The sequence below is a fragment of the Elaeis guineensis genome, chromosome 8, assembly GCF_000442705.2.
Source record: "Elaeis guineensis isolate ETL-2024a chromosome 8, EG11, whole genome shotgun sequence".
Lineage (NCBI taxonomy): Eukaryota > Viridiplantae > Streptophyta > Magnoliopsida > Arecales > Arecaceae > Elaeis > Elaeis guineensis.
In genome coordinates this window covers 91,133,496-91,142,257 of record NC_026000.2, presented here as the reverse complement: position 1 = coordinate 91,142,257, position 8,762 = coordinate 91,133,496, and the positions used below count along the sequence as shown (strand labels likewise).

At 38.4% G+C, this 8,762-nt stretch overlaps 1 non-coding gene across 1 annotated transcript; it reads left to right on the top strand.

Moving 5' to 3' along the window:
• Positions 1–552: 552 nt before the first annotated feature.
• On the top strand, positions 553–661 carry LOC140851389 (small nucleolar RNA R71). The gene has a single exon (XR_012134142.1). It is a non-coding gene; the product is annotated as a small nucleolar RNA R71 (small nucleolar RNA).
• The last annotated feature ends 8,101 nt before the right edge of the window (positions 662–8,762 follow it).

Genomic DNA, 8,762 nt, shown 5'->3' with positions numbered 1-8,762 from the left:
GTTGGGATCTTCAAAAAAAATTAAGATAGTTCCTCCAGCCTTGGTTATGTGTTTAAGAATGAATCATTAATAGGACTAGAGTAACCTTAAGCAACTTGAACTTGTTCTTGAATGAAAGGTGAAAATTGTGCAGCAGTGGGACATTCACTCACATGATGGGCCGGACTAGCATAGAAAGAATAAATCTCCTGATAATTAGGTAGTGGTGTGTATTGTACAGGAGATTGTTAACCTAATGCTAGGAACTGATCAAATTTCTGGACAAGAAGGTCGACTTTATCTAATCTTTGGGCTATTAGATTTAGATCAGCCTTAGGACTAAAGTCTGTTTGCTTGATCTCAAAAATTTTTATCCGCTTTTGGTGAGGGATTGATCTTTCATAGGAGGATAATGAAGCATGATTGATTGAATTTTTACTCAAAGTTTCAAATAAAGTGTAGGCTTCATCCTCACTTTTACTCATGAATGCACCCCCACAAGATGCATTTACCATCTGTCTATATTGGTCACCTAAATCCTCATAAAAAGCTTGAAAAATTTGCCACTTAGATAGACCATGGTGTGGACATTTTCTAAGAAGTTCCTTAAGTCTCTCCCATGATTCATGAATTTGTTCTCCTGGAAGCTGAGCAAATCCAGTGATGGCTCACCTCATGGTGTTGGCTCGACCTATGGGATAGAATTTCTTAAGAAACTCGTGCTGCATTTCAACCCAAGTTTGGATTGGTCTCCCTATTGTGCCAAGCCAGTACTTGGCTTTGTCTTTAAGTGAGAAGGAGAATAAGATCAATCTAAGTGCATCATCAATAAAATTTTGAATTTTCATCGTGGAATAAATTTTTAAGAACTCATCCAGATGCTTGTAAGGATCTTCATTAGTATTCCCATAAAAAGATAGAAGCATCTGGATTGTGGTCGATTTGATCTCATAGTGGCTTGCAGGGATATCAGATAAGTGGATACAAGTCGATGGGTTATAGGTGGAAGGAATAAAATATTTCTTCATCTGCCTAGGTGGTTCTCTAGGATCTCTAGCCATCTGATTTTCAGGTTTAATATGAATCAACCATTCAATCTCAGGATTGGGTTCAACTAGGTCAGGATAAAGAGATCTTTTACCTTGCATATACCAGTGCAAACCCTAATGTATGATTCAAGTTTTATTTTTATTTCATTTTTTTTTAAGAAAGAAAAGAGAGAAGAAAGAAACAAGAGCCCTAGACCTAGATATGTAAGGTGGGAAGAATAAGTTATGGTTTAGTATTAATTACAATCAAGTTAGCAAACAATTAAACCTAGACACCTATGGGTTTCTTAGACCTAATAGTTCGATGTAGAGTAGCTTAGCTTAAATACAAATTAGGTTTGTTCTCACATCCTTTAACTAGCCAGGTAAGAGGTGGGATCGTGGGGGTCCCCCCATTGCTTGCCTTAGACACCAATTGAATTGGTCAGATAAGCTAACAGAACCAATTAAATAACTACGAGTCTACTTAGACAGAGCCTTTGTAACCTCTAGCCTTAGACATCAGTTTCAGGAGTGAGTCCGGATTTACTTTGCACTTGACTTGACCACAATACTCAGAACTAAATCGATTAATACTAGGGGCCAATGTCTACTAGATTTTAGTTAGGCTAGGGTTAATGTGGGATGCTGGTTGGTTGTTTTTGGGCCAAGAGAGGGTGATGAAATCTCCACCTTATTTTATTATGGATGTTATCTTTAAATTGATTTGAGATGAATATGCACAACCAATTTCAAATAAGGGGTTCTATGCAACTAAATTAGATGCATAAAACTAATAAAATTTAAAAGCTTATCTTGTCTCCAACGATCACCAAAAATAAATCTACAATGATGAATGCTCCTACAAATTAAGTTTCTACTCTTGTCATGCAATTTTTATTAGGTTTATGTGGATGAATTTTTGGTTAATTAAAAAAAATAGTAATTAATACTAAAAAAAGTAGTTAAGGCTAGGGTTATGATTGATCTCACCAACTTGGAAGCTTTCTATCTCCCCTTTTTTTTAAAATTTTTGAATTTTTTTTTATAAAAAGATAAAAAAAAGTTAGTAAGCAATAGTCACAAAAAAACCAAAGAAATCAAACATTAAAATTGATGCCTTCCTCGACAACGATGCCAAAAATTTGATAGGGTCGCGATGCTGTCGTTAGGACACCATGATTATCAATCAAATTTTGACTTCAATAAAAATTAAAAACATGTAGAAAGTAGTGAGTCGGATCGAATCTACAGAGAAGATAAAATTTTGATTTGAAATCTTTGATTTTATAAAAAAATAAAATTTTGAAGAAAGTAATTTAAGTCAGAAACAAAAATTAAAAGTACGAAAAATAAATCGAATACTAAGATCTACTAACTAGATCCTAGCATCTACTTACAATAAAAATAAATAACAAAAATTTAAAAGGTATAAAAATAAATTCATACTAAGATCTACTAATTAGATCCTAACATCTACATGCAAAAAATAAAAGATAAAAATTTAAAATACAGAAAAATAAATTTTGTATTAATTAAAATTGAAATTCAAGTACAAAAATTTAAAAAAAATAATAAAATAAAATAAAAATAAAACTGTAACAAGGATCTGTAGTTAATCAGTCAAGCCTCGTCAGAAAGATGGTTGATGATCTCTCCATCTTTCATCGTACTCCGTAGAGTGAACCGACTTCTCTCTTTTTTTTTCTTGGGTCTCTAAAGCTATTTAATTTTTTTTTTATTTTTTTATACTTTCTATTCAATTTTTTTACTCACAAAGCTTATTCTCGGACCTCCTATTTAAAGATAAATTTTTTATAATTTTTTAGTAGAAAAAAGAATCCTAAAATTCTTAGAAATCATATTAATCTTCTTAGGAATATTCCTAGCCGTCGGATGGAGCTTGGACAGCTCAAATCTGATAAAAAATCAGCTGTTTTAATCCTTATCAAAGTCGGATCGAACCACAGCCGTCTGATCATGCCTGGGATTGGTTCTGGGCCGTTGAATCGCACAAAAGAGTTCTATTCAAAGTCAGGAGTGATAACAGTCGTTGGATCACGTGATGGATTGTTTCTGGGCCGTCGGATCACGCAAAAGAGTCCTCTTATAAATCGATAATGAATAGCTGTCGTTGGATCTAAGTCGGATTAACTCTCAGCCGTTGGATCGTGCCCAAGATCTTTCTCTCACTGTGAACCACGTCTGTGGACTGCGTGAAGTTTTCTATGGACCGCGTCCTGGCTTTGTGGACCGAGCGGTCGGTCCATCATACACCGAAGGCTATTTTTTTTATTTTTTTAGGATATTTTAGCTCTATTTTTGCTCTGATTTTTATCTAAAAAATTGGAAAAAAATATGCATTAAATTCTTCAAAAATTTTTCTTCATTTTGGTGCTTAAATTACTTAATTAAATTAATATCTATTTTTTATAAATATATATAATTTCATATTTTTTTTCAAAATTATTTATTTTTTAAAAAAATTCAGTAAATTCATGAAATTAAGATTTTTAAGAAGATGTTAGCATCATAAATTATCAAAAATATCTATAATAAATATAAAAATATATCACTTATCAGCTATATAAGCTCCAAAATTTCAAAAATATTATTTCAGTAGGAATACAGGATCTTAATCATTCCTAGAACCATCTGTGGCTGTCCGATCGTGATCGGCTGGCACCAGAGCTGTCCGATCATGCACATCAGGGTTATCGATCATCTGATCAAATCTAAAATCATCCTCAACTATCTGATCATGAATGGCTTGCTCCAGAGCCGTCAGATCAAGTAAAAAACACCGTAGACCATATGTTGACCGCGTGTTCAGTCCACGCGGCCCTATAGACTGCCCAACACCCCACGGTCCATGGTGAACCGTGCAGGGGCATTGGGCCTAGGTGCCCAGGTGTGTTGGGTCGGCCCATGCGCATACTCGCACTGGGCCCACCCGTGAGTTGGACCATGCATGCCTGCATGCATGTCTCCATCGGGCCCAACTGTGCCATCGCCTCATGCACCATGCCATCTTCTCCGATCTTCTTTCGCATGTATCTTCACCGTCTGGACTCTGTTTGGACTATTCTTAGACTCGTTTGGACTGTTCTTAGACTCGTTGGACTGTTCTTGTTGTGGGCTCAGTGTAGATCGAATCTTGAGATATCAAATCTCAACAATCTCTATCTCGACTCAATATTCGACTTTTATCTATCTTTGAGAGCCTGTGATCCATCTTACCCCCACACCCTAGTGCATGCCTGCTGTCTCATGGATGGGCAAATGTGGGAGTCAAGCCAGGCTGCTTGATCCCACCTTCATCATGGGCTGTGTCCACTCTGACAAAAGATCTGCTCGAGGAAATCTCCTATGGCAATAGAAACTTCACTCTGCGACATCGTCTCTCGTCCTTTCGAGTCTCATGTCTAGTGTCTGATCCACCTCCACCTGGAGGTCCACCTCGTACTGGGCTTCTTCTGGCTCTTGAAGCTCTACCACGCACTGGGCTCCTCGTCAGGTAGTAATGTCCTCTCATCCTCTTCTTTTCCTTCAGAATAATCCTATCACCGCATTACACCTTCAGAATTCCTCCATCAGCTACCATCCTGTAGGAATCCACCAGCTACCATCCTGTAGTCTCTCAAATTCAGTCTACTCAGTGAGATAAGATTCTGCCTAAAATCAAATATGTATCAGATCTCTCCCAATCTCCTTGCTACACCATCATGTATCCTCCAGTTAATCATCCCAATACCTCTGATCGCATAACTCAATCCATCCGATAGATAAACAGTGCCCTCATTGCTCTCCAGAGAGTCAAACTGCTCCTCTCTGTAACATACATGATCGATGCATACAGAATCTAAAATCTACTACTAGAAAGAAGTAGATACCTCATCAGATATCTCTAGGACATTATCATCTAACTTGCTACTGGCTGTCACTGCAGTAGTCCTCATCCGATCCCTGAGTTGAGGGCAATCTCTGGCTAGATACTCTAACTCATCACATCGATAACATCTGATCTTGCTCAAGTCTCTCATTCTGAACTTGGACCACCCTTGTCACGATCTCCTGTCGCTCTGTCTACCACCTTCTACTCCTCCAAAAACCATCAAAACTAAGCTACCACCTGAGCTCAAAGCTAGGTTCTCCCTCCTGAGAATCTCGTTCTGAAGAATCGTCATGGTGACCTCATCCATTTTGATGGTGCTCTTCTCCACTAGAAGAGTAGTTATCAAAGACTCATACGAAGGAGGAAGTGATACTAGCAAGACTAGCATCCTAGTCTTCTCCTCAACTTTCTCACCAACACTGAGGAGGTCGGTGAGGATCTTCTGAAAGTGGCTGAGATGCTCCTGCACACTCTATCCCTCAGTCATCCACAGCTGATAGAATTGCCTCCGGAGGAAGAGGATGTTGGTGAGAGACTTCATCATATATAACTCCTCGAGCTTCGATCACAACATCATCGGAGAAGTCTCACCCAGTACATGGATCACCACCTCATCCGTTAGGTACAAATGGATCATACTCACTGCCTACATCTGGAGCCACCACCAATCATGTACCTCCATGATAGTCGACTTTTCCTCACATAAGAGAGCATCTACCAACCCTTGCTGGATGAGCACATCCTTCACCCTTGCCTGCCATAAGAAAAACTTATTCTTTTCATCAATTCTGTTGATCTCCACCTTGATTGTGCTTGTCTTGTCTATCTTCTATCTCGACCACCACCGCTACAACCTACGCATTGGCACCGCCTTGCTCTAATATCAATTGTTGTGCAGGATCTGGTACCACATGGTGCAACAAGAAGAAAGAAGAAATAAAACAAGAAACATACATGGATCGACCTTAAGCCTACCTCCATGAGGCGTGTAAGCTTTACTATCAGAGAATAAAATAAAATCAATACAACAGAAACTCACCACTCAACCCTTGTATAGGAGTCTCAACAAAAAAACTCCAAAATTCTTATAAAAGCTCTCTAAAATCTATCTTGAAGTCTTTTTGCACCTCTAGGATGTCACCAGCTTCCTAACGCAAAAAATGGTTCATCAATTGGAGCTATATAGGCTCCAAAATATCAAAAATACTATTTCAATAAGAATATAGAGTCCCAGTCAACCCTAGAACCATTCATGGCTGTCCGATTGTGACCAACTCACACTAGAGCCATCCGATCATGCACATCAGGGCCACCGATCATCTGATCAAATCCAAAATCACCCTCAGCCATCCGATCATGAATGGCTCACTCCAGAGCCATCAGATTGTGTAAAAAACACTGTAGATCATGCGTGGACTGCGTGTTCGATCCATGCAGACCCATGGACCACCCAGCACCCCATGGTCCATGGTGGACCGTGCAGGGGCACTGGGCCTAGGTGCTTGTGCATGTTGGGCCGGCCCGCACGCACACCCATGCTGGGCCCACCCACATGCTGGGCTGTGCGCACACATTTTTGTCGGGTCGGACCACACCACCACCAGCCTCCACTGGCCCATCATCGCCTCGTGCACTGTGCCACCTTCTTCAATCTTCTTTTATGCGTATCTTTGCCATCTAGACTCTGTTGGGTTGTTCTTAAGCTCGTTGGACTCCGTTTATCATCCTAGACCTTACTGTAGGCTCAGTGTAGATCGAATCTTAAGGCATCAAATCTCAACAGATACAATGGGTACTGGAAGGGTGTCACTTGATTCTAAACATACGTACTCAGATGTGATCAAGGGCAACTTTAGTTCTGGAGGAGGTAATGATTCTAGAAAAAAAAAATCAGCTTCTAGTGCTAAAGAAAATAAGACTCTAGGTTTATATGTCTCGGATAACTTATCAACTCTCTTCTTTTCTTTATCTTTTTCACTCAGATTAGAACCAGCATCAGTACCAGTTTTGGACTTAGGTTCTTCTATGTGGTTAGTCTCAGTACTAATCTCTTCTTTTAAGTCTATATTTTGGCTAGCATCAATACTAACCTTACTCACCTGGTCTTGGTATGGGTTTTTTAAGAATGCTACCACTTTTAAGTTTAGTAATTGTGTTGGCATTCTCAAATTGTGGATTCTTAAGGGGGACATTGAATTGATGACTAGATCTAGGTGGTTGGTGGGTGGATGGATTGTTCTTGAGATTTGGTATCAATTGGCTTGGCAATTGACCTGATTCTCTCCTAATAGTAGACTCAGCTAACTATTCTATTTGTGCTTCTAACCTAGCGATAGATTATTGTTGGATCATAATTAATTATTAAAGTTGGCTAAACCTATCATCGACTAGAGGGATCTGTTGAGGAGGTGGGTATGAAGGCTGATTGTAATAGGATAGCTGAGTAGGCTAACTAGACTGACTTCTATTATAGGCATAATTTTAGTATTGGGGTCTATTTTGAAAGTTTTGCTGATTGTAATAGGATGGCTGAGTAGGCTGACTAGACTGACCTCTATTATAGGCATAATTTTAGTATTGGGCTCTATTTTGAAAGTTTTGTATAGGAGAAATTTGGGTTTAAGCTTGAGTCTGTTGAGTACTCCAAGAAAAATTAGGATGATTCCTTCAGTCTTGGTTATATGTGTTTAAGAATGGATCATTGACGGATTTGGAGTAACCTTGAGTAGCTTGAACTTGTTCTTGAATGAAAGATGAAAATTGTGTAGTCATAGGACATTCACTCACATGATGGGCTAGACTAGCACAGATAGAACAGATCTCCTGATAATTGAGAGGTGGTGTGTATTGCGTAGGAGATTGTTGACATAGAGCTAGAAATTTATCTATAAGAAGGTCGACTTTATCTAATTTTTGAGCTATCAAGTTCAAATCGATCTTAGAACTAGAGTCTGAATGTTTGATCCCATAGAATGATGGGAACATTGATGGGTTATAGGTCGAAAGAATAAAATATTCCTTTATCTGCCTAAGTGGTTCTCCAGGATTTCTAGTCATTTGATTATCAGGTTTAACATGGATCAGCCGTTCAATTTTAGAATTGGGTTCAACTAGGTCAGAAAAAAAATTCTATCATGCATGTACCAGTGCAAATCCTAATATGTGTGGTTCAGATTTTTTTTTTAAGAAGGAGAAAGGAAAGAGAAGAGAAAAAAAGAAAGAGGTTCTAAAGGTGATAACCTTAAGAAAGTCCTAGACCTAAAGACGATAGATGACAAGAATTAGTTATGGTTAAGTATTAATTGCAATCAAGTTAGCAAGCAATTAAACCTAGACACCTACAAATTTCTTAGACCTAACAGTGCGATATAGAGTGGCTGTCTAGATGCAAGTTGGATTTGTTCTCACTTCCTTCAACTAGCCAGATAAGAGGTGGGATCATGGGGGTCCCCTTGTTGCTTGCCTTAGACACCAATTAGATTGGTCAGCTAAGCTAACGGAACTAATTAAATAATCACGAGTCCACTTAGGCTTAGCCTTTGTAACCTCTTACCATAGACTGTTGGAAAATATGTCTCAAAAGTCAATCGTCAATCTGTTGATGGTTGAGCAATCTTGTATTGTAATTAATTTATTAATAAATAAAATATATTTTTGATATTTTTATCGTAAGTTTTCATATTCTAATAAACTCCGTTATTGTAATAAAGTTCTTAGGACTATTTAGGTTCGATAAAGTGAGAATTTATCGATTAGTCCTTAAAACTGTTCATGACCAAATGATGGGCTGTTAATAAGGACGACAGCTTCTATCGAGCATTGATCGCTGTAGGCCATATGGGTTGGTTGTCCTCTTAACC